Here is a 27,309-nt window from a genome sequence, read left to right on the forward strand (position 1 = left end):
TTTTAGTCCCATTTACCCATCAACCTCCTGTGCTGCATTGGCAATACCTTGATTTTAAAGTTCTCATCCGTGTCTTCAAATCCCTTAATGGCCTCACCCATCCCTATCTGTAACCTCTTCCAGTCCTCAACCCTCAACAGCCAATTACAAAAACAGTCTATATTTATATAGCACCTTTCATGTAATGGAAAACCCCAAAGTGCTTCAGGGGGCATGGTAAAAGAAAGTGTAACAGCGAGCTATGTATTTGGCCTGAAAACCTGGCCAAAGAGGTAGGTTTTGAGGAATGTCTTAAAGTAGGAAAGCGAGGAAGCGAGAGAGGGAGGGAGTGGCTCAGGGAGCGAATTTCAGGGCTTGGAGCCGAGGCCATCAATGGTGGAATGATTGTGGGCAGCACAATGGGTAGCACAGTTGCTTCACAGCTCCAGGGTCCCAGGTTCGAATCCCGGCTTGGGTCACTGTCTGTGCGGAGTCTGCACGTTCTCCCCGTGTGTGCGTGGGTTTCCTCTGGGTGCTCCGGTTTCCTCCCATGGTCCAAAGATGTGCAGGTTAGGTGGATTGGCTGAGATAAATTGCCCCTTAGTGTCCAAAAAGGTTGGATGGGGTTACTGAGTTACGGGGATAGGGTGGAGGTGCGGGCTTAAGTACGGTTCTCTTTCCAAAAGCCGGTGAAGACTCGATGGGCCGGATGGGCTCCTTCTGCATTGTAACTTCTATGATTCTATCATTCTATGACTAAAATTGGGGATGTTCAAGAGGCATTCAAGGAGTGCAAATGTCTCGAAGAGTTGTGGGGATGAAGGTGTTGGCAGAGATGGGGAGGAGTGATCCTCTTCGCTCCTTCAATTCTGGCCTCGGTTTTGACGTCTCACCTGAAAGACAGTGGACTTGATTCCTCGACATTCCCTCAGTGTTTCTTTTTTTCTCTATAAATTTAGATTACCCAATTAAGTTTTTCCAATTAAGGGGCAATTTAGTGCGGCCAATCCACCTAGCCTGCACATCTTTGGGTTGTGGGGGTGAAACCCACGCAGACACGGGGAGAATGTGGAAACTCCACACGGACAGTGACCCAGAGCCGGGATCGAACCTGGGACCTCGGCGCCGTGAGGCAACAGGGCTAACCACTGCGCCATCGTGCTGCCCCCAACCCAGTTATTGAGCCTGAACTTTGTACTCATGTCCCTGGAGTGAGATGTGAATCCACGCCCGTCTAACTTAGAGGCAATAGAACACTTCCCACCAAGACACTAATCGGAAGTGCTGCATTATCTATCCACCCGCGAATTCGTAATCACAAGGTACCAGAGGGCTGCCAATATCTCAGTATGATATTGTTCGGTCACATGAACAGGCTAATTGGATGAATAAATTATTGATATTTAAAAATCTGCTCAATTTGTCACTTTTTTCTTTGATCTAACAATTTGCGATTTTATTCGATATGTTGTACACCAGGATGCAATATTTAGTAATAATCTCATAAAGCTGACAAATAAAAGCACAGCTTGCTACCCAGCATGACCGACATCTGGAAGAGATTGACCAGGAGGAAAACCCCCACTGCAGTTTTACTGGGTATTGATTGAAGCCAGTGAAATTAACCCTTTTTGCCAATTGTGTTTCTTGCATTTAAAGAATGAATTTGCATTTATATAGCAACTTTCACGACCTCTGGATGTTCCAAAGCATTTTACAGCCATTGAAGTACTTTTTGAAGTGTTGTCACCGTATTAATGTCGGAAAAATGGCAGCCAATTTATACACAGCAAGATCCCACAAAGCAACAATGCGGCTGTGACTCGATAATCTGTCTTGGGAAAGTTCACGGAGGGGTCAGTGTTCTCCAGGACACCTTTTTTTTAAAATTTAGAATATCCAATTCATTTTTTTCCAATTAAGGGGCAATTTAACGTGGCCAATCCACCTAACCTGCACATCTTTGGGTTGTGGGGGTGAAACCCACGCAGACACAGGGAGAATGTGCATTCTCCAGGACACCTGGGGAGAACTCTCTGGATCTTGTTGGAAATAGTATTACCTCCACTTGAGAGGACAGACAGAGGATTGGTTGAACATTGTGCCTGAAAGAAGGCACCTCCAACAGTGCGGCACTCCCCCAGTACTGTGCTGGGAGCACCAGCCTGGACGTTTGAGTTCAAGTCTCCGCCGTGGGGCCGAAACGCATGATCTCCTGACTCAGAGATTTGGGGTAGAATTTCAAGGGCCGTAAACGCGAGACACTCACTATCCTGAGAGTCGACCCATAACGTGCAGAGGATAGCCTTTGATTCAAGGCGGATATAGATGGGCTGGTCAAATGGGCTATTCAGTGGCAAATGGAATTCAATCCGGATACGTGTGAGGCGATGCACTTGGGCAGGACACACAAGGTAAGGGGAATACAGGATAAACGGCAGGACCCTGGGAAGCACCGAGGGTCAGAGGGTCCTTGGTGTGCGTGTACACCGGTCCCTTAAGGTAGCAGAGCAGGTGGATACGGTGTTAAGAAGGCAGATACTTGCCTTTATTAGCCAAGTAAGAAGTCTTACAACACCAGGTTAAAGTCCAACAGGTTTGTTTCAAACACGAGCTTTCGGAGCGCGGCTCCTTCCTCAGGTGAATCATCTTTATTAGCCAAGGCATAGGGGGCAGGGAGGTTATGCTGGAACTGTATGAAATGTTGGTTAGGCCACAGCTAGAGAATTGTGTGCAGTTCTGGAATCCACTTTGTTGGAGGGATGTGTTAACACTTGGAAAGGGAGCAGAGGTGATTTACCCGGATGTTGCCGGGGCTGGAGAGCGTTAGTTATGAAGAGAGATTGGATACACGGAGGTTGTTTTCCTTGGAGCAGAGGAGACTGAGGGGAGACATGATTGAGATGTATAAAATTATGAGGGGCACTGATAGAGTAGACAGGAAGAGGTATCAATGACCGGGGTGGGCAGAGATTTAAGTTGAGGGGCAGGGGGTTCAGAGGGGATGTCAGGGAAAACCTTTCCACCCAGAGGGTGGTGGGAGTCTGGAACTCGCTGCCTGAAAGGGTGGTGGAGGCAGAGACCCTCAGAACATTTAAGTATTTTTAGATGTGCGCTTGCGATGCCAGGGCAGACACGGCTATGGGCCAAGTGCTGGTTAATGGGATGAGAATGGTTCGGTGGTTGTTTTTGACTGGCGCAGAAGCGATGGGCCAAGGGTCTTTTTTGTGCTAGAGATCTCGATGCCTCGATGATTCTACAAACCCACTGCCATTTAACGTTCATTGAGTGTTGATTGACAGTGGGCAGGGCCTCCACCCACCCTTGGAGGGCTGTCCTGCTCGTGAGAGCTGCCAACCAATCAGATTGTAGCCAGATCTCCAACCTGTCCAGGCACAGCGCTCCAGTGGCCAGCAGAGGTACTGCAGTGCCCTGCATGGCACCAAGGGCCACACTGTGCCCGACAAGCAGCTTGCCGTGGTGCAGTGTGATGGATAGAAGCTGGGGGACCCGGCTCTCGGATCTACCCGGCTCTAACGCGACCTTGCGAGACATTGCAATGTAAATCCCACCCATTGTGGGCAGGATCACTTTTTGTCAAATCTGGATATTAAGGCGAGCCAGCCAGTCTCACTTTAATGTGCAGATTCCAGAGATACTCAAGGCATTAGGGTCGCTTCCCTTTGCTTTGGAGACCTCGGGCAAGCGCCGTTCAGTGCTGGTGTCCACAAACAGGGACCAGGCGCAACAGCACTCGTGGGGGGGTCTCCCAGGGGATTGGATGCCTCTAGCTGCATGCCCCAAGGGCAGGGTGGTGCCCAGACACTGCTGGTGCCACCTGAGTATCCTGGCAGTGCCACCTGGGTGCCAGCCTAGCATTGCCAAGGTGCCAAGCTGGCATTTTCTGTGAGAGTGCGATCAGGCCAGGAGTGTGTTGCGTGGGTGTTGGGGAGGTGAGGAGGCTCTGGGGACCCTCCCATTATGTTTTCGGGCTGGGCAGGCCGCGGTTCACATCGGGGGGGCTTGGAGATATCTCTCGTGACATTGGGGGAGTTCCGGCGAGCGGAGCTCCTCGGTGTACAAAACGGGGCTGCCCGTTCCTCGCTGAGGCCCCTTATACACCCTGAGTCGTGTTGTATCCCCATGTGTTTCTCAACGCTGCGAGCACCAGGAAGCACGCGGCTAAATGCGCTCTCTATGGGACATTGTTCCCAATTAGCTGAATCGTGACCAATGTCCTGGGAGTGTTTCCAAGGTAAATCCTGGGGGGTCCCCAGGACTGGAGGGTAGGGAACGCTCGGTGGGGTCGGAAGGGGGCCGATTGTGGCATCTAGGGCGAGGCTGGCGGGGGAAGGGGGGAGGGAGGGCGGGCTGGAGCTCAAAGTCCTGGAGGGGAGGGCACCCCAAATATGAAGGGGTGTTCCTAGTTCCCGCCACCCCCTCCCAACTCCACCATTTCCCTCCGAAGATGGAGAATTTGTTTTTCCCCATTTCCCACCCTATCCGCACCCACTCTTGCCAGGCTGGGCTGGATAGGATCCCTGAGTCCTTAACAGGTCAATGGGCAAGTTTCCTGCCCGGGGCCCTGCCCACGCAACTGTGAAATTGCCTCTGGGTTTGGGCGGGAGGGCTCCCAGGGGAAATGCAGTCCATTCAATTTGACACTCCCCCCCCCCCCCCCCCCCCCCCCCCACCCACCCCCCGCCCCCCTCCTCAAGATGCCACCTTGGAGTGAGGGTAAAATTCTGCCCTTATGGCTGAGTGTACAATCTTCGGTTTTAATTGCTGATATGTGGTTTGTTGTCGGCCTTTGTGACTCTATCTTGCTGGCCTTCGCAGAGAAGGCCACACTGGGTTCAGACGCACATTCCCCAGTGTTCCTGGGTCGCTCTGGGGCTGTCAGAGCTGTTTCATTTGGGTCAGAATGCAAGAACTGCTGTTTGCTTTCTCCCACATTGTGGCTTTAAAACGATTCATAAACATTGATGTGACCCCAGTAACTGTTATCTTAGATATGTGTGCAGATTCCTCCCCCCCACCCCCCACTTAGGGGACGTAAGTGTAATGTGAAAATAGCTCCTGGCATCATTTCACACTCAGCTGCCCTGGGTCAGAGAGCGTATTCATTCGTTCAGTGATAGTTTCTTTTATTCACCTTTTGGAATGTCAGTATTGTTGGCAGGCCGGCATTTATTGTACCATCCCAAGATACACCGTGTGTGGAGAGCTCCTTCCCTACCCCCACAGCCCCACTCGATTGAGATTTTGGCGCAGTGGTAATGCCGCTGTCTGAATCCCGCTGAGAATGTGGTTGGATGTGACCGTAAGATATAGGAGCAGTATTGGTCCATTCAGCCCATCGAGTCCGCTCCGCCATTCGATCATGGCTGGCATGTTTCTTCCCCCCCCCCCCTCCCCCCTCCCCCTATTCAACAAATTCTCCGCAGAGGGCAACACAATGGATAGCACTGCTGTCTCTCGGCACTGAGGCCCCAGGTTCGATCCCGGCTCTGGATCACTGTCCGTGTGGAGTTCGCACATTCTCCCCGTGGGTTTAGCCCCCACAACCCAAAAGATGTGCAGGGTAGGTGGATTGGTCACGCTAAATGGCCCCTTAATTGAAAAAAATTAATTGGGCACTCGAAATTAAAAAAAAAAAACAAATTCTCCGCAGGTCGGGAAGGAAGGGGATGTTTTATCTTCAGGGGCCGCCCTCTGCAGATCGGTGGCCTGTCCCTCAACCCCCCCCCCCCCAAGATAGAACTTTTTTCCCCCTTTATTCCTACACACCTGCTGCCTCAAAGAGACTATCTCCGCCTTCCCACCTAACCTGCTCAACCATTGTCATAAGGTACCCCCAGTAATCAGTCGAGTAAACCTTCTCTTTCCTGCTTCTTGTGGTAGTCACCACTGATGTATGTATTAGGTGATTTGTGGTAAGGCCCCTGTACTACAGTACGGGGATAGTTCCGTGCCTGCTGGCTCCGCCCAGTAGGTGGAGTATAAATATGTGTGCTCCCCGTACAGCAGCCATTTCGCCAGCTGCTGTAGGAGGCCACACATCTTAGTGTATTAAAGCCTCGATTACATCCTACTCTCGTCTTTGTGTAATTGATCGTGCATCACTTCTATTGCAATTATAATCTTTCTTCAGTAACGAGATGAAAAGTGAACACTGAATTCTATATGCGGTCTCACTAAGCTTCCGTACAGCTGGAGCAACACCTGCCTCCTTTCATATTCCATTCCCCTTGCAATAAACACCAGCATTCCATCTGCCTTCCTGATCACTTGCTGCACCTACTGACGCTTGGTGACTCATGCACAGGGACACCCAGATCCCTCTGTCTCTCAGAGTTCTGTCGCCTCTCTCCATTCAGCTGCTCATCTCGTTCTTGCAGCCAGAGTCAGCAAGCTCACCTTTTCCCACATTATACTCCATCTGCCAACTTTTTGCCCACTCATTTAACCTATCCAGTCCTTCTTGACTCTTTACGTGAAAACACACTTCCCTACCTTTGTGCAATCTACGAATTTAGCGACCATACATTCAGTCCCCTCATCCAAGTCACTGGTGTAGACGAATATGAAATTCAGGGGGAACGTCTTTTCCCAGAGGGTGGGACCCGCGCCCACAGCAAGCGGTTGAGTTGACTATCAGAGATATACATAAATGGAATGTAGATAGCTATATGTAGATAGGTATATGAGGGAGAAAGAAATGGAAGGATATGATGATGGAGTTAGATGAAGAGGGGTGGGAGGAGGTTCATGTTGGGCTGAATGGCCTGATTCTGTGAGATAAATTCTATATAGCTCTATATGTCTGTTGAGAGGGGATGGGATATGGTCACGAACAGGAGGTATTGTCTTTTTTTAATTTAGCGTACCCAATAAATCTTTTCCAATTAAGGGGCAATTTAGCGTGGCCAATTGACCTACCCTGCACATCTTTGGGTTGTGGGGAGAATGTGCAACCTCCACACGGACAGTGACCCAGAACCGAGGTCCTCGGCGCCGTGAGACAGCAGTGCTAACCACTGCGCCAGCGTGCTACCCAGGAGGTATTGTTGAAGTTATCAGACAATCTGTAGAACTGCTGGGTGATTCTCTATCAAACATCCTTCAGCCACCAACAAAATTCGACTTTGCCCCACCCCCTCAACCTCCATTCTCCCTTTAATAAATACTCTATTACCCTGTGAAATCAGGACCCAGCGAAGAATTATAAAAGCTTTTCAATCTTTGCTAGGCTCAGATACAAAGACAGAATAATGCATTTGGGGTCAGTGAGGTGTGCATGTCCGTGTGTGTGTGTGTCTGTGTGTGAGTTTATGTGTGTCTGTGTGTTTTGTGTGCTTGTATGCATGCCCCTCTCTGTGTGTGCATTTTTGTGTTTGTATGTCTGCGTCTTTATGTGTGTTGATGTGTGTGTGTGTGTGTGTGAGGGTCACAGGGTAAGAGAGTATTTATTAAAGGGAGAATAGAGGTTGAGGGGGTGGGGCAAAGTCGAATTTTGTTGGTAGCTGAAGAATGCTTGATAGCGAATCACCCATCCGTGTGTGTGTGTGTGGGTCTTTGTGTTTGTCTGTGTGTGTGTTAGTGTATGTGTCTGAATCTTTGAGTCTGTGTGTGTGGCTCTTTGCGTATGTGTGTGGGTCTTTGTGTGTGTGTGGGTCTTTGTGTGTTGTATGTGTGGGTCATTGTGTCTGTGTGTGTGTGTGCTGTTGTATGGCCACGCAGATTTGGATGCTTAAAGACTACGATTGTATGAAGGTTGGCACGATGTGATGACCACAAAAGTGTAAGTTGTTCTGAGAAGGAACTATATGAGCGGTGGGTATCTGCCGGTGCCATTACCCTGGCACCTTTCCTCAGGCTCGACATTTCCCACCTTTGTGGCAATAAATCTGGCTGCTATCTCATGCCAGGTGTCTCTGACGATTCTTCCACAGGGAAATGTCCTTCAGTGTTAAACAGGACAACCCCTCCCACTGTTAGACTGCATGAAAATGTACCTCAAGGACAACATCTATAAATAGGTTCCTGCTATGCCTCTTTTTAAGTATTATGAATCATTAACCCCCCTCCTTATGAAATGGGAGTTTAAGCAGATTTATCATGAAGCATTCGACACAGATGGAGGTTATTTGTCCGTCCGTGTTTCCAGTGAGCCCCAATCCTCCTGCTCGCTCCCCATGGCCCTGTCATTATTCTTCCTTTTCCAAGGATTTATCTAATTCCCCTTTGAAGGCTAATCCTGAATCTGCTTCCCCTGCCAATTCAGATTCCTGATCATCGCATTAAAAATCAATTCTCCTCATTGGCGTTATGGTCCCTTTGCCAATTGTCTTGGGATTGATAATGGCGATCGGAGAGGGCAGGTGGCCTTTATTTGATGGTTCATCTGAAAGATGGAGGTCAGCTCACCAGCGAGGATATCAACTGGAGCGACCTCGGCCTGGAGAGACTCCCCAAGGCTAGAAATACGGCTCAGTGCGGTTGAATATCGGGGTGATTCCTGGTGCTGCAAACACTGAGAGACACCCTGACAAATGACCCTAAAAGCGGACATTTGTCCGCTAAATCTTTTTATTTTAGGATTTAGAGTATCCAATTATATTTTTCCAAATAAGCCACTTAGTGTGGCCAATCCTCCTAGCCTGCACATCTTTGGGTTGTGGGGGTGAAACCCACGCAAACATTGGGAGAATGTGCAAACTCCACACGGACAGTGACCCGGGGTCGGGATCAAACCCGGATCCTCAACACCGTGAGGCAGCAGTGCTAACCACTGTGCCTCCGCGCCGCCCTCAAGGAAGGTGTTTTTTTTTTATTCATCCACGGGATTCGTCCATGCCTCGCTGCCTGGACCAGCATTTATTGCCCATCCCTGAGGGTATTTAAGAGTCAACCAGATTGCTGTGGGTCTGAAGTCAACTTGTCCGCTGAATCACGCCTATGCTCTAACACGTGATTGGTGTAGACGCGAAGCCAACAGGTTGTACACGCCTGTGACAGAAGGATGTCTGCAAGCGAAAATCGGTGTCACCAAATGGGAAATCCTCGCTGCTGACCCGAGGCAGGCAGTCAGGAAGGCCGTGAATAAAAAGAGGACGCAAGAAATGACCAGGTGGTGGAAAGGTGCGGCCGCTGGAAAATAAACATCGGTCGCCCATCGGGCCAGGGACATTCAACAGTGCCAGTGGCTGACGGGACTGGCACTCACAAAACATCCTCTACTGGCACAGGTTCAATACAGCAACAACACACATTCTGAGCTCAGCCCTGGGATGGATCGTCTCCTCTACGTTACTCTGTAATTGACCCAGTTTGGGTGTCTCGGAGGCAGTTTGAGAAGACACAGAGATGAGCCTGCTCGCAGAGAGGCTCCAGTGGCCCCGGTCACAAGCAGACACCTCTGGAAAAGTTTCAGGTGCCTCCAAAGTTGTTACTGATGTCGTTGCAGCCGATGTCAGTCAGCTGAGGCGAGGGAATCACGGGCTCAAATGCCCACCCAGTGTTTTTCACTGTCCATTAGGATTGGATTGGATTGGATTGGATTTGTTTATTGCCACGTGTACCGAGGTACAGTGAAAAGTATTTTTCTGCAAGCAGCTCAACAGATCATTCAGTACATGGGAAGAAAAGGGAATTGAACAGAATTCAAGAAAATACATGAGAATACATAATAGAGCAATACAATATATACAATGTAACTACATAAGCATTGGCATCGGATGAAGCATACATGGGTGTAGTGTTAATGAGGTCAGTCCATAAGAGGGTAATTTAGGAGTCTGGTGACAGTGGGGAAGAAGCTGTTTTTGAGTCTGTTCGTGCATGTTCTCAGACTTCTGAATCTCCTGCCCGATGGAAGAAGTTGGAAAAGTGAGTAAGCCGGGTGGGAGGGATCCTTGATTATGCTGCCCGCTTTCCCCAGGCAGCGGGAGGTGTAGATGGAATCAATGGATGGGAGGCAGGTTCGTGTGATGGACTGGGCGGTATTCATGACTCTCTGAAGTTCCTTGCGGTCCTGGGCCGAGCAGTTGCCATGCCGGGCTGTGATGCAGCCCGATAGGATGCTTTCTATAGTGCATCTGTAAAAGTTGGTTACAGTAAATTTAGAATTAAATTACCAGCAAAAAAGTGTACTTGTCCTTTAGTAATCGGGGTCTAATTTGGTTTTTGTTGATAAGCTGGCTCTGATTTGTTTGAAAGATTTGAGAGAAAAATAGTCTGTGAAAGTGAGTGTGGGAGCTTGCTTCAGTCACAGCCCCTTAATGGTCCCCTTTGGAGAACGCTGGGTGCCAAACGCCCAGAGGTTTATTTAAATGCTGCCATTGTCCTCGGCCGTCACGCGGCTGGCTGGAGGCAACATTCTCTTTCCTGAAGAAGGCTGTAAGTGAGCTTCGTAAAAGGTCGGATTGGCTTGGGTTTGAAATATAGCGTGGCTCTTTTATTAAGAAATCTTGTTTAACGCAGTAGAGTGTGACAGTTACAAGAGCGTCGCCGTGCCAGAAACTGACAGATTGAGTGTTACTGACTGACGTGATGAAGAAACGCAGTAGATTGAAAATCACTCTCAGCAGCCAACTCAAAAATTAAACAATGACGCTTGCATTATTTTTATAGATGGTACACATCCATGTGCTTCTCAGCAGGCGGTATCGGACGGAGATTGCATTACTTTGCAAAACGATTGCAGTTCCAAAATTGATTGCATCATTAAGGTGACCTGGATTAGATATATTTTGTATTATCCTTCTCTGGAATGCAGATTGAATCATAGAATACAGGCAGTGTAGAAGGAGGCCATTGGGCCCATTGAGTCTGCACCGATCCACTCAACACTGTACCCGTTACCAAAACTGCACATCTTTGCACACTAAAGGGCAATTTAGCACGGCCAATCCACCTAATCTGCACATCTTTGGACTTGTGGGAGGAAACCGGAGCACCCGGAGGAAACCCACGCAGACACGGGGAGAGCGTGCAGACTCCACACAGTCACCCAAGGTCGGAATTGAACCCAGGTCCCTGGCAGCAGTGCACAGTGCAATTGGCATTTACTTCTTTTTTTTTAATTTAGTGTACCCAATTCATTTTGTCCAATTAAGGGACAATTTAACGTGGCCAATCCACCAAACCTGCACATGTTTGGGTTGTGGGGGCGTGCCGCCCCAAATGTGGTGAGGTTATGTACAGCACATTCAATTTACCAGCATCATCCCCCATCCCGGGGTGGGGGGGGGGGGGGGGGGGGGGGGTGCAGGATCTGCAGCCCAGACACCTACCTGCAAATGGTGGGTGGCAAATGAAAAGAAGTAAATGCCAGGACAGCACGGTGGCGCAGTGGTTAGCACTGCTGCATCACGGCGCCAAGGTCCCAGGTTCGATCCCAACTCTGGGTCACTGTCTGTGTGGAGTTTGCACATTCTCCCCGTGTTTGCGTGGGTTTCGCCCCCACAACCCAAACATGTGCAGGTTTGGTGGATTGGCCACGTTAAATTGTCCCTTAATTGGACAAAATGAATTGGGTACACTAAATTTAAAAAAAAAGAAGTAAATGCCAATTGCCACGGGGCCTCAGTGAATATGTAACTGCCTGGAGGTGACCTCCCTGCTGGTGGAGCGAGAAACCAGCAATCCTGGCACGTCTTAAGGCTGGTATCACCTGGCTGACCCCAGCCTACAGCCACAGGCCACCCTGTCCCCCCCCTAGCCTCGTTGCCGAGGAGAGAGGGTGCCTCAAAATGGAGGTGCCCTCTCTCTCTCTCTCTTTCTCTCTCCTACCCAGATCCATCTCAGCACCGCCCCTCTCGACCCTGCCCCTCTCGTGAAATGATCAGCCTGCTTTGCCTGACATCCAGACCTGGTCCCGATGAGCACAAATGTCTTCCAAGTAAATATTGGGAAGACTGGCTCCATTGTCCTTGGAACTCAACACAAACTGAACTCCCGAGACACTAACTCCCAATCCCTCTACTTGGCAGCTGTGTGAAGCTGGTATGGACTCTGTGCCACCTCGATGTCATATGGATCCTGAGATGAGCTTCCGATCACACATCTGTCATCACTAACACCACTGATTTCCACCTCCATAACTTCCGACCCCACCCCTGAATCAGCGCATCGGCTGCTGAAACCCTCTTTCGTGCCTTTGTTACCTCCGCACACGACCAGTCCAACGCGCTCCTGTTGACCTCCCACATTCTACCCTCCATAAATCTGAGGTTGTCCATGACTCTGTCTTCTGCGTCCCAATTCGTACATTGTCCCATTCGCACGTCACCCTCCGCACTCGCTGAACATACATTGACTCCTGGTTAAGGACCGCGTCAATATTTAAATTCTCATCCTTGCTTTCAAATCCTTCCAATTGCCTCGCCCTTCTCAATCTCTGTAATCTCCACCAACCCCACAACCAGCTGAGATTTCTGTGCGCTCGTCCGATTCTGGCCTCTTGAGAATCCCCCATTTCCATCACCTCACTGTTGGTGGCCGCGCTGTTCACAGTCTGGGTTCTCTGTCCTGGAATTTCCTGCGTATATAGCTCTCTATCCCTCTCTGTATCTCACTCTGTGAAGGAGCTTTTGGTCATCTGACCCAAAACCCCCTTCTGTGGCTCACGGCCAAGTATTTTGCTTCTTAAAACCCATGAGGAGCAATGTGGGGTATATATTTACCATGTCAAAGTGACATATGTATATGTACAGGTTGGTGTTGATTTTTCAAGTGTGAATTGTCCGTAAGGTTTCCAACTCAGGCGAGATATTCCTGGAAGTTTAATCACATGACCACCTCTCTCCAAATGGCCCAACCTCGACCCAACAATCTTTTCAGCCATCTCCAAAATGTTTCAAACAGATCAATTGCAATCCCGGGACCATCCATTTTTTTTTTATAAATTTAGATTACCCAATTATTTTTTCCAATTAAGGGGTAATTTAGCGTGGCCAATCCACCTACTCTGCACATTTTTGGGTTGTGAGGGCGAAACCCACGCAGACACGGGGAGAATGTGCAAACTCCACACGGACAGTGACCCAGAGCCGGGATCGAACCTGGGACCTCAGCGCCGTGAGGCGGTTGTGCTAACCACTAGGCCACCGTGCTGCCCTCCCGGTATCATCCATCACGGTGTTCCCAATCCCAAGGGCATCCATCACACGTTCCCAATCCCGGAACCATGCATCATAGTGTTCCGGATCCAGGGGCCATGCATCTCGGTGTTCGCAATCCTGGGGCCATGAATCACAGCATTCCCAATCGCGGGGGCATGCATCACGGTGATCCCAATCCCGGGGCCATGCATCACAACGTTCCCGATCCCAGGGCCATACATCATAGCATTCCCAATCCCAGGGCTATGCATCACGGCGTTCCCAGTCCCGGAACCATGCATCATAATGTTCCCAATCCCGGGGCTATGCATCACGGCGTTCCCAATCCCGGGTCCATGCATCACAGCATTTCCAATCCCGGGGCCATGCATCACGGTGTTCCCAATCCCGGGGCCTTGCATCACATGTTCCCAATCCCGGGGCCATGAATCACAGCGTTCCCAATCCCGGAACCATGCATCATAGTGTTCCCAATCCCGGGGCCATGCATCACGGTGTTCCCAATTCCGGGGGCCACGCATCACAGCGTTCCCAATCCCAGAACCATGTATCATAGTGTTCCCAATCCCGGGGCCATGCATCATGGCATTCCCAATCCCTGGGGCATGCATCACGGTATTCCCAATTCCGGGAGCCACGCATCACAGCATTCCCAACCCCAGAACCATGTATCATAGAGTTCCCAATCCTGGAGCCATGCATCACGCTGTTCCCTATCCCCGGGTCATGCATCACAGCGTTCCCAATCCTGGAGCCATGCATCACAGCATTCCCAATCCCGGCCATGCATCACGGTGTTCCCAATCCCCGGGGAATGGATCACAGCGTTCCCAGTCCCGAGGCCATGCATCACGATGTTCCCAATCCCGGGGCCATGCATCACAGCGTTCCCAATCCCGGGACCATGCATCATAGTGTTCCCAATCCCGGTGCCATGCATCACGGTGTTCCCAATCCCGTGGGGCATGCATCACACTATTCCCAATCCCGGGGTCATGCATCACGGCATTCCTAATTCCGGGTCAATGCATCACGCTGTTCCCAATCCCGGGGCTAAGCATCACTGCGTTCCCAATCCCTGGGGCATGAATCACGCTGTTCCCAATCCCGGGGTCATGCATCACGGCGTTTCCAATCCTGGGGCCATGCATCACAGCATTCCCAATCCCAGGACCATGCATCACGGTGTTCCCAATCCCGGGGGCATGGATCACAGTGTTCCCAATCTCGGGGGCATGGATCACAGCGTTCCCAATCCCAGGGCCATGCATCTCAGCGTTCCCAATTCCGGGGCCTAGCATCACGGCATTCTCGATCCCGGAACCATGCATCATAGTGCTCCAGATCCCGGGGCCATGCATCACGACGTTCCCGATCCCAGGGCCATACATCATAGCATTCCCAATCCCGGGGCCATGCATCACGGTGTTCCCAATCCCGGGGCTATGCATCACGGCGTTCCCAGTCCCGGAACCATGCATCATAGTGTTCCCAATCCCGGGGCTATGCATCACAGCGTTCCCAATCCCGGGTCCATGCATTACAGCATTTCCAATCCCGGGGCCATGCATCACGGTGTTCCCAATCCCGGGGCCATACATCACGGTGTTCCCAGTCCCGAGGCCATGCATCACATGTTCCCAATCCCGGGGCCATGAATCACAGCGTTCCCAATCCCGGAACCATGCATCATAGTGTTCCCAATCCCAGAACCATGTATCATAGTGTTCCCAATCCCGGGGCCATGCATCATGGCATTCCCAATCCCTGGGGCATGCATCACATGTTCCCAATCCCGGGGCCATGAATCACAGCGTTCCCAATCCCGGAACCATGCATCATAGTGTTCCCAATCCCGGGGCCATGCGTCACGGTGTTCCCAATTCCGGGGGCCACGTATCACAGCGTTCCCAATCCCAGAACCATGTATCATAGTGTTCCCAATCCCGGGGCCATGCGTCATGGCATTCCCAATCCCTGGGGCATGCATCACGGTGTTCCCAATTCCGGGAGCCACGCATCACAGCGTTCCCAACCCCAGAACCATGTATCATAGAGTTCCCAATCCTGGAGCCATGCATCATGCTGTTCCCTATCCCCAGGTCATGCATCACAGCTTTCCCAATCCTGGAGCCATGCATCACAGCATTCCCAATCCCGGCCATGCATCACGGTGTTCCCAATCCCGGGGGCATGGACCACAGCGTTCCCAGTCCCGAGGCCATGCATCACGATGTTCCCAATCCCGGGGCCATGCATCACAGCGTTCCCAATCCCGGGACCATGCATCATAGTGTTCCCAATCCCGGTGCCATGCATCACGGTGTTCCCAATCCCGTGGGGCATGCATCACATTATTCCCAATCCCGGGGTCATGCATCAAGGCATTCCTAATTCCGGGTCAATGCATCACGCTGTTCCAAATCCCGGGGCTATGCATCACTGCGTTCCCAATCCCTGGGGCATGAATCTCGCTGTTCCCAATCCCGGGGTCATGCATCACGGCGTTCCCAATCCTGGGGCCATGCATCACAGCATTCCCAATCCCAGGACCATGCATCACGGTGTTCCCAATCCCGGGGGCATGGATCACAGCGTTCCCAATCCCGGAACTATGCATCATGGTGTTCCCAATCCCGAGGCCATGCATCACAGCGTTCCCAATCCCAGAACCATGCATCATAGTGTTCCCAATCCTGGGGCCATGCATCACAGTGTTCCCAATTCTGGGGCATTGCATCACGCTCTTCCCAATCCGAGGGACATGCATCACAGTGTTCCCAATCCCGGGGGCATGGATCACTGTGTTCCCAATCTCGGGGGCATGGATCACAGCGTTCCCAATCCCAGGGCCATGCATCTCAGCGTTCCCAAACCCGGGGCCTAGCATCACGGCATTCCCGATCCCGGAACCATGCATCATAGTGCTCCAGATCCCGGGGCCATGCGTTGCGGCGTTCCTGAACATGGGACGAAGTGCCAAAGGGCACGACCGGATTTTAGAAATGCCACCCAGGACTGACTTTCAGAATACTGGCCATTCCGCACATGCGTAGCCCCTCAGCAGTGCGCAGGCCCGGAGACCAGCTGGAGTCGTCCTGCCTGGAGCGGTGGCAGAGAGCAGTTCATGCGCCCCGTACGCTGAGGTCACATGATCTGGGCGCGTGACAGCGATTCCTCCATTTCACAGCTGCCAGCAGTGCTGGTGTGAACTCCGGGGCCTCTGGTGATCAACCCATGAAGAAGAAGCTGAAAACGGGAGCAAAGCAGCATAAAGGTGATTACTTGATGTGTGGGTTATTAATTGTGTCACTGGAGCACTGTTGCCTCACGGCGCCGAGGTCCCAGGTTCGATCCCGGCTCTGGGTCACTGTCCGTGTGGAGTTTGTACATTTTCCCCGTGTCTGCGTGGGTTTCTCCCCAAAGATGTGCAGGGTAGGTGGATTGGCCACGCTAAATTGTGCCTTAATTGGAAAAAAGTGAATTGGGTACTCTAAATTTAAAATTAAAAAAAAAAGAAATGTAACATTGAATAACAAAGCGAGTGACCTGAATTGTATGGAACAGGTGTGTCGATGTAGTGCTCACCTTACTCACCTGATAATCTACAGGTCTGGGCCAATGATCTGGGGACGTGCTTTCAAACCATGGCTGTCGGAGAGTTTAATCTCATTAAATAATTAATTAAATAAATAAATCTGGAGTTTTAAAAAATTAGGGTCAGTAATGGTGACCATAAAATTACACGAGGCGTCACGGTAGCACAGTGGTTAGCACAGTGGTTAGCACAGTGGTTAGCACTGTTGCTGCACAGCGCCAGGGTCCCGGGTTCGATTCCCGACTTGGGTCACTGTCTGTGCGGAGTCTGCACGGTTTCCCCGTGTCTGTGTGGGTTTCCTCCGGGTGCTCCGGTTTCCTCCCACAGTCCAAAGATGTGCAGGTTAGGTGGGATTGGCCATGATAAATTGCCCTTAGTGTCCAAAAAGGTTGGGTGGGGTTACTGGGTTATAGGGATAGGGTGGAGGGGTGGGCTTAGGTAGGGTGCTCTTTCCAAGGGTCGATGCAGACAAGATGGGCTGAATGGCCTCCTTCTGCACTGTAAATTCTATGATTCTATGATTGTTGCAAAAATCTGTCTTGTTCACTAATGTCCTGTCGGGAATGTCCTGTCGGGAATGTCCTGTCGGGAATGTCCTGTCGGGAATGTCCTGTCGGGAAGGGAATCCTCTGCTTTGGTCGATGTGACTCCAGCAACATTGATCACACTGCTCTCTAACCGGCCGAGCCAATCACTCAGTGATACCAAACCATTCTTCAGGCCTTCCACCACCTCCTCAAGGACAATTAGGAATGAGCGATACCGATGCCCACACCCTGTGAATGATTAATGGCTCGTTCTCCTGGCCCTCCCTCGTCTATTTAATTGGAACAAGCTGTCAACTCAAACAGGGTCCTTCGTCGTCTTAAAACCATTTGGTCGAAAGACGCCAAGACTACACCTCTCTGAAATGAGTCGCAGCTCTCTGAATCACTCTGAGACCTAAAGATGCTTCAAACTGGGAACTGGAAACTGGTCCGGTTTGCACCCGTTCCAAAGCCTCGATATTACCCACCGGGTGAGGAGACCGAAACAGGACACAGGGTGGGATTTACTCCCTAAAGGGTGTATGCATGTTGATCTTCACCCTGACTTATTGTGGCCAAGTGCCCACATCTTATTTTATGCCAGGATATATTTGCAAGCTCCGAAGGGGAAGGATAAGGTAAATCAGGCGGGATTCCCCGACTGCCGACGCCAAAACCGTATTTGGTGATCGGGCAGAGAATCCCTTTTGACGCTGAAATCGGGGGGGCGGCCCCTGTTTTCGGATGCTCCGCCCCCTCCAAAATGGCATCAATGTGAGCAGGCCACACGCTGTTGGGTCGGCCTCAGGGCGTCACGAACGGCCCCGCCCCGATTCCCCGCCCCCCGATGGGCCGAGTTCCCCACAGCGTGGATCACTTGTCCTTTTTATTTTTGTGAGCTCAGCGTGGCGGCTGCGGACTGAGTCCAGAGCCGTCACAGTCGGGTGGCAGCCGTTCAGTGGGCAGGAGGGGCTTTGGCGGGGCTGAGGCACTGGTAGGGGGTGGTCCGGGGGTGGTGGGTCTGGTCACAAAGGGGGGGGGGCAGTTTTTGGCAGGCTGGGCCCGCTCTCGGACGGCGCCCTGTTACACGGCGTGGCCGCTGCAGGTCGCCGCTGTGCACATTCTGGGTCCTTGGACCCGGCAATTCTCCACCCGTATCTGCGGGTAAAGCTGGAGGCTCTACGCTGCGTGCCTGCTACCCCTCCACCGGGCAGAGGATTGGTGAAGCTTTGGCCCCGTTTTTTCGGGCGTGAAACGCCAGTGTTCCCACACCGGAGTCAGCACTTCGGAGAATCCAGACCATCAAAGCAGAAACACGTATAGAAATTGAAAGAGTACCAAGGGCCCCAGGTCACCAGCCCTACCGAGTTAGACTTAGACTTAGAACAGTACAGCACAGAACAGGCCCTTCGGTCCTTGATGTTGTGCCGAGCAATGATCACCCTACTTAAACCCACGTAACCCGTATAACCCAACAATCCCCCCCATTAACCTTACACTACGGGCAATTTAGCATGGCCAATCCACCTAACCCGCACATCTTTGGACTGTGGGAGGAAACCGGAGCACCCGGAGGAAACCCACGCACACACGGGGAGGACGTGCAGACTCCACACAGACAGTGACCCAGCCGGGAATCGAACCTGGGACCCTGGAGCTGTGAAGCATTGATGCTAACCACCATGCTACCATGAGGCCCTTAATGTGCCACAATGTTCTCCACAATGTGCCACAAGCGCCAGTTAGCCAGGTTGGTTTCACTTGGCATATCGATCGCTGATTCTGTGCCAGGTGAAATCCCAGGACACAACACTGCTACACCCAGCTGCACAATCCCATGGACTTGGCCCTGGGTCTCGGCGCTACACCGTCACTCACTCTACAGGAGGCTCCCATGAGTGGATGCTGATTGGCTAGCTGAATGAGCCAGGGAAAGAAACAGGCAGTGTCACTCAGGAACCAAGTTCAAATATCAGTTCCAGCTTTGATTTAAACTCACACTCTCTAAACAGTTTAATGAAATTGCTATGAGGTTTAAACATAGTTATAGATATTCTTTATCATTGAACCGCACAATTAGAACTCTCTAGTATATAAGATCTAAAAACCCATTAGAGCTTTTTAATGGACTGACCTCTATAATTAACTTGTCCATCTGTGCGCCTAAATGTGCCTTAAATCCATCAGTGAACTCTTTAATGGGGTACCCATTACAGCGAGCTTCTACATCCCCCATGCACCAGTGTGTCTGAAATTCATTTGGCTCATTAGTGATATCTTTATGGCGTCATTGCTAGCAATGTGCCTCCCCTATCTGTGAACTGGATGTGTGTTCCTGTGAAATCTATCAAGGAAATCTTTAAGAACTTGTATTCATAGTCAATTTGACAATCTAAGAACTAGATATCGTGCGCCTGAAAGCCATTAGCCAGGTCTTTGCAAATTCGCTATGACAATGAGCCCACCTATCTGAGAATGCTCGTGTGTGTCTGAAGTACAAACTGATAGCAGCTGTAATAATTTGGCGAAATGGACATGTCTGGTGAATTTTGACCAGTTGAATGCTAAATGCAGTTGAAATGACGGAGAGGGCAGACCGGAGGGAAAGATGTATGCTGGGTATTTTCAGAACATGATTCTAACATGATGATCTCACTGTGATGCCTGCTCGGATTCCATGGACCCGTGCAAGACTACATGAGCGCGGGAACCTTGCACAACCTCCTGCCAATGGTGACTATATGCAGACCGAAACCGTCCCTTTCAGTCCTCGGTCATCAAGATTGGAATAGACAAGGACAACCATCTCCCTTACTACAAGCAGAATTAGAACCCCTGATAGTCAGTCATTTCAGAAGTTAGCTACTGAGGCCTCCACGCTGTTGTGTTGTCTTGTGTAGGCTTGAGAGATGAACAGACACTTCCAACACAGATGAAGGTTCAACTCAATTTTATTAACTACTTCTAACTAAATAACACACGATGACTGTGGGTCTAAATGATGCTAACTTGAACTAGAGCCTTGTCCGAACCAGTTGATTCTCTCAGCACGTGTTGTGAGTCCGTGCTGGGCTGATTAAGTTCCTGTTACGCTCAGAGGCAGCACCCAGAATGAGCGGGAACCGTGGTGCCCTCTGCCTTTATAGTGTGTGTATTCTTTAAAAAAAAAAATTTAGAATATCCAATTCATTCTTTCCAATTAAGGGGCAATTTTACACGGCCAATCCACCTACCTGCACATCTTTGGGTTGTGGGGGCGAAACCCTCGCAGACACGGGGAGAATGTGCAAACTCCACACGGACAGTGACCCAGAGCCGGGATTCGAACCCGGGTCCTCAGTGCCGGAGGCAGCAATGCTAACCACTGTGCCACCGTGACGCCCCTTAGTGTGTGTATTCTAACTGGTGATTGGCTGCGGTGTTTGTACATGTTGATTGGTCCCTGTGTGTGTCTGCACTATGATATATTGGTATATATTATGACACACACGTGACAAAAAAAACCCCTATAAATGTGGCTAAGAGAACAGCTCTTTCAATAATCTCTGGTCAAGAAATACTCTTTATTATTTGTTGTTTAAGTTTTTCAACTGTGAAGAAACCAGCGAAGACCACAGCGTCACTCCAGCCCTGCTCACTACTCAATACCTGATCCTGGCTGATCTTGAACTGCAACTCCACTTTCCTCCCCACTCCCCAATTGATTCCCTGAGGAGATCAACAATCTGTCCATCTCGGCCTTAAATAGATTCAACGATGGAGCATCCACAACTCTCTGAGGTAGAGAATTCCACAGATTCAACACCCTTTGAGTGAAGAAATTTCTCCTCATCTCAGTCCCGAACGATCGGGCCCCTGAGCCTGATGTGTCCTATTTTAGATTCCCTTTTCCAGGCGAAAAATCCTCTCAACACCCACCCTGTCCAACTGCTTCAGCATCTGGTTTGTCTCAATGGCTTCGCTTCCCACACTTCTAAACTCCAGAGAATATAAATCTAATTTACTCAGTCACTCATCATAGGACAACTCTCGCATCCCAGGAACAATCGCGTGAACACCCGCAGTATTGCCTCCAATGCAAATATATTCTTCCTTAGCTATGGAACTGCGTAGTTACCGCACAGGCACGGGTTTATGTAATGGACGTGCACAACAGGTACTGCGTCCCTAAACAGGCAACCTCAGTACCAGATTTTGGATCTTCACAGAATCACAGAATAATACAGTGCAGGTCACCACACTACCAGAAGGATGTGGAGGCTTTAGAGAGAGTGCAGAAGAGATTTACCAGGATGTTGCCTGGTATGGAGGGCATTAGCTATGAGGAGCGCTTGAATAAACTCAGTTTGTTCTCACTGGAACGACAGAGGTTGAGGGGCGACCTGATTGAGGTCTACAAAATTATGAGGGGCACAGAGTGGATAGTCAGAGACTTTTTCCCAGGGTAGAGAGGCCAATTACTAGGGGGCATAGGTTTAAGGTGTGAGGGGCAAGGTTTAGAGGAGATGTACGAGGCAAGTTTTTTACGCAGAGGGTAGTGGGTGCCTGGAACTCGCTGCCGGAGGAGGTGGTGGAAGCAGGCACGATAGTGACATTTAAGGGGCATCTTGACAAGTACATGAATAGGATGGGAATAGAGGGATACGGACCCCGGAAGTGCAGAAGATTGTAGTTTAGTCGGGCAGCATGGTCGGCACAGGCTTGGAGGGCCGAAGGGTCTGTCCCTGTGCTGTACTTTTCTTTGTTCTTTGTTCTTAGAAGAGGCCCTTATGCGACACATAAAAAACACCTGACCTGCCTATCCAATCCCACTTGCCAGCACCTAGTCCATAGCCTTGGATGTTATGGCGTGCCAAAAGCTCAACCAAGTACCTTTTAAAGGATGTGAGGCAACCCGCCTCTACCCCCCTCCCAGGCAGTGCATTCCAGACCATCACCCACCTCTACCCCCCTCCCAGGCAGTGCATTCCAGACCATCACCCGCCTCTACCCCCCTCCCAGGCAGTGCATTCCAGACCATCACCACCCTCTGCGTAAAAATGTGTTTCCTCAAATCCCCCCTACATCTCCTGTTCCTCACCTTGAACTTGTGTCCCCCTCGTGACTGATCCTTCAACTAAGGGGAACAGCTGCTCCCTATCCACCCTGCCCATGCCCCTCATAATCTTCTACACCTCAATCAGGTCGCCCGTAAAGTCTTCTCTGCTCCAGAGAAAACAACCCCAGCCTATCCAACCTCTCTTCATAACTTAAATGTTCCATCCCAGGCAACATCCTGGTGAATCTCCTCTGCACCCCCTCCAGTGCAATCTCATCCTTCCTATAATGTGGTGACCAGAATTGCACCCAGTACTCCAGCTGTGGCCTCACCAAATTCTATACAACTCCAACGGGAGATTGATGATTCCATTAACCGCTCCAAGCAAGTAAACAACTGTCCCAGATTCCTGCGCTTTTCCAATCCTGACCACTTCAACATCCCTGTTTTTAATCATTCCCCCATTATTGACCATGTCTTTAGCTGCCTACAATTCCCTCCACAATTCGCGCCCAAATCCTTCCCTCTCTATGTCCCTCTCATTCTTCAAGTCACTTCTTAAAACCTACCTCTCTGGCCAAGCTTTTGATCACTTGTCCTAATATCTCCTTACGTGGCCCACAGTCAAACATTTTGCTCCTGTAAAGCATTCTCGGGCACATTACTAAATACAATATTTTATTTTGGGATCTTGCACTCAGATCTCATTTCATTGTTCATGCTGCAGTTCAGATCTTCCATTTTTATGGTGCACTGTTAAAATTATAAACTCATTATCATTTAGGTGAAGTGTCAGTGTAATTTCACCATTCCAATGATATAACACACAGTACCTTTCCATTGCTTCCAGCTGGACTTGTCAAGTTTTTTCCAGTTGGGCAACAACACCAGCTTGTATTCATTATTTTAAAATTTAGAGTACCCAATTATTTTTTTTCCAATTAAGGGGCAATTTAGCGCGGCCAATCCACCTACCCTGCACATCTTTGGGTTGTGGGGGCGAAACCCACGCAGACACGGGGAGAATGTGCAAACTCCACACGGACAGTGACCCGGGTCTTCCGCGCCCCAGTCCCAGTGCTGGGATGAGCAAAAAGCCTTCACTGCAGGTGTGATTCGGGATAGCCTGAGATTGTGAAAGATGCCGTCGAGATAGAACATAGAACAGTACAGCACAGAACAGGCCCTTCGGCCCTCGATGTTGTGCCGAGCAATGATCACCCTACTCAAACCCACGTATCCACCCTATACCCGTAACCCAACAACCCCCCCCCCCCCCCCCCCCCCCCCCCCCCCCCCAACCTTACTTTTTTTTTAGGACACTACGGGCAATTTAGCATGGCCAATCCACCTAACCCGCACATCTTTGGACCGTGGGAGGAAACCGGAGCACCCGGAGGAAACCCACGCACACACGGGGAGGACGTGCAGACTCCGCACAGACAGTGACCCAACCGTGCAGGAATCTTTTTCTTTCAATCAAGAATAGAATCAGAACCAGGGGCGGCAGGGTGGCACAGTGGTTAGCACCGCTGCCTGACAGCGCCAGGGACTAGATTCCAGCCTTGGGTGACAGTCTTTGTGCAGTTTGCACCTTCTCCCTCTGTCTGCGTGGGTTTCCTCCCACAGTCCTAATACGTCCTTGTTAGGGGGATTGGCCTTGAGCAATGCCTGGGGTTACGGGGATAGACGGGTATGGGCCCAGGTAGGGAGCTCTTTCAGAGGGTCGATGCAGACTCAATGGGCCATATGGCCTCCTGTTTTGTAGGGATTCAATAGACAAGTATTGGTAAGGTTTTTGCGAAGCCCAGTAGCAGCCATGTGCACCATCTACAAGATGCACTGCAGCAACTCACTAAGGCTTCTTCGACAGCACCTTGCAAACCCGTGACCTCTAACGCCTGGAAGAACAAGAGCAGCAGATACCAGGGAACCCCGCCACCTGGAGGTTCCCCTCCAAGCCACACACCATCCTGACTTGGAAATATATCGGCCGTTCATTCACTGTCGCTGGGTCAAAATCCTGGAACTCTGCCTCGCGGCGCCCAGGTTCCGGGTTCGATCCCGGCTCTGGGTCACTGTCCGTGTGGACTTTGCACATTCTCCCCGTGTCTGCGTGGGTTGCACCCCCACAACCCAAAGATGTGCAGGCTGGGTGGATTGGCCAGGCTAAATTGCCCCTTAAGTGGGGAAAAAAAAAAATCCTGGAACTCCTTCCCTAACTGCACTGTGGGTGTACTTACACCACATGGACTGCAGCGGTTGAAGAAGGCAGCTCACCATCACCTTCTCAAGGGGAAATTAATGATGGGCAATAAATGCTGGCCCAGCCAGCGACGCCCACATCCCGTGAATAAACAGAAAGTAGAAATTCCGCACACGGGTCATAACAAATGAGGCAACAAGCCATTCTTTATAGATTTAATTACACTTTGTGTACCAATCTCATGAAACATCTGCTATTCTCAAGTGAAAGTAATTATCGGGCTCCCTAAGTGACTTAATTAATGACTGGCATGTGTCAAAATGTTTGCTTGACGGCGAACTTTAGACATGGTGGCACCTAATTTAACCAGGCCTGAGTCAGCCTGAGGCATCAGAAATTTAGTCCTGGACATTCAATACCCTCTGCTTCCCAAGGCCTCTGGCCTTCCCATGATGGCTGATGGTTTGCTCCTAACCCACACATTTACTGTGATGACAATTGAAAAGTTGGACAGAACTTACTAAAATAAACATGGGCATTAACCCCACCTTTTCAGCAGCTAATACTTTGTTACTCTGCTGGCGGCTCTCGAATTTCAGTTTTTAAGATTAATTACGAACAGATGCTCACATCAGAGGGGAACCTTCTGGAAAGGTACACAAGAGGGGGATTCCTGCCTTCTGCAAGTTGGCGTTTTTACATTAACTGGATCAATTGTTATGGAATATGAATCTGCGGTTATTAGAAACACAATAAGGTTCCAAATCAAAAACGAATTAATAATTTCAGAAGCAGAATGCTTCAGTAAGTGGGTGAAGAATGGCTGTCATTAAGCAGCTGTGAGGGTGGGGGGTTGTGGGGGGGGGGGGGGGGGACGGGACGTCCGCAAGTTAAAATAGAGCAGTTCATTTCTTCAACAAAAGACCCTCAGAAACATGTTTTCAGGTTTCAATTTCATATCTGTTTCTAATAGTCTAATAGAAGACAGTGAAATCGTTCTGCTTTTCCCACATCGATTTGCAATGGTTGCTCGGCAGAGGACAGACTTCACCCGGCAATGTTCAATTTGGAAGGCGCTGTCAAAACACACCGTTAAGCAAATCAGTCAGTTCCTCCGATACATTTCTCCAGCATCAACCACAAGGATCTATTGTTATGCTGCTGAAACCGTGATTCATGTCTGATTCCGCTTGACTCAGCTATTCCAAAGCTGTCCGGGTCAGCTTCGCACCCTCCATAACCACACGCTCATCCAAAGCTCTGCTATCCTAACTTGTACCGAATCCCATTTGCCTTTCGCTCCCCTGTGTGAAAAAAAAATCTTTATTAGTGTCGCAAGTAGGCTTACATTAACACTGCAATGACGTTGCTGTGAAAAGCCCCTAGTCGCCACATTCCGGCGCCTGTTCGGGTACACAGGGGGAGAATTCAGAATGTCCAATTCACCTAACAGCACGGCTTTCGGGACTTGTGGGAGGAAACCGGAGCACCCGGAGGAAACCCACGCAGACACAGGGAGCACGTGCAGACTCCGCACAGACAGTGACCCAAGCCGGGAATCGAACCTGGGATCCTGGCGCTGTGAAGTGACTCCTCCCCCTGGGTGTGTGAACCTCCATGGGTCCACAGCCCACATCTGCTCTATTAATGCATTCAGTTATTTTGTCATGTTTGAGGTCTTCGCCAATTTTTGGTTTGATGTATCTGTCCATGGGTCCTGTACACAGTTAAAGTACCTCCCCACCCCCATGATTAGTCTGTGGGTATCTATGTCTGAGATGTCCGTCATGCCTTCTTTATAAACTCCGTGCCATCCCAGTTGTGAGCATTCACGTTGACCATGATGACTGGCGCCCCTTCCAGGACACCACTGACCATGACCCGCTGGGTCCATAACTGTCCTTGTCGCTGTGAGCATCACCCTCTTACTTAGCAGTACTACCCACCTGGCTCTCGTCCCACAACATGAATGGTAGGTCTGTCCCCCCCAGCACTTCCTTACCCACAGTCGGTCATCTCTCTCAGCTGCGCCTCTTGGAAAGGCAGCACGGTGGCACAGTGGTTAGCACAGCTGCCTCACGCCGCCGGGATTAATCCCGGCTCTGGGTCACTGTCCGTGTGGAGTTTGCCCATTCTCCCCGTGTCTGTGTGGGTCTCACCCCCACAACCCAAAGGATGTGCAGGGTAGGTGGATTGGCCACGCTAAATTGCCCCTTAGTTGAAGAAAATGAATTAGGCCCTCTAAATTTATTTTTAAAAAGGTGTGTCTCTTGGATGAAGACTATGTCGGTTTTCATACTTTTCAGGTGGGCCAAGACTCTGGGTCTTTCCACTGGGCCGTTAAGTCCCTGACGTTCCAGATGTCTATCCTGGAAGGGGGATTTTGTCCTGCCCCTTCCTGTGGGATCGCCCATTCTGACCTGGTGGACGTGCCCCTGCACTCTGGGGTTTCCCTTTGTTAGGGAGCCGTCCAAAATAGCCACGGTCGCCGCTCTCACCATGAGGCCAGGCCCCTGCGCTCCGGGGATTCCCTTTGTCCAGGGGCCACCCAACATGGCCGCTAACTATGTGTACGCCATGTGGGTGAGCCCCTGCCCTCTGGGGTCTCCCTTCATTGTGGGGACCCCCCAAAGTGGCTGCCTGCAGTGCCATCTTGTTCCACGTCGCCGTGATTGGTCTGTTGTAGCCAACCTGGAGCCCTCCCCCCTTCTGATTCTGTTTCCCTGTCTCTCTCCCCCACCTTCCTATTGTTATCCCACCCACTCCCCCTCCCCTTTTTACCCCCCTAGCTTTCCCCCTGCTGATGGTGTGTAACGCCCCCCACTGGCGCAAGA

Source organism: Scyliorhinus canicula, chromosome 10 (assembly GCF_902713615.1).
Source record: "Scyliorhinus canicula chromosome 10, sScyCan1.1, whole genome shotgun sequence".
Classification (NCBI taxonomy): domain Eukaryota; kingdom Metazoa; phylum Chordata; class Chondrichthyes; order Carcharhiniformes; family Scyliorhinidae; genus Scyliorhinus; species Scyliorhinus canicula.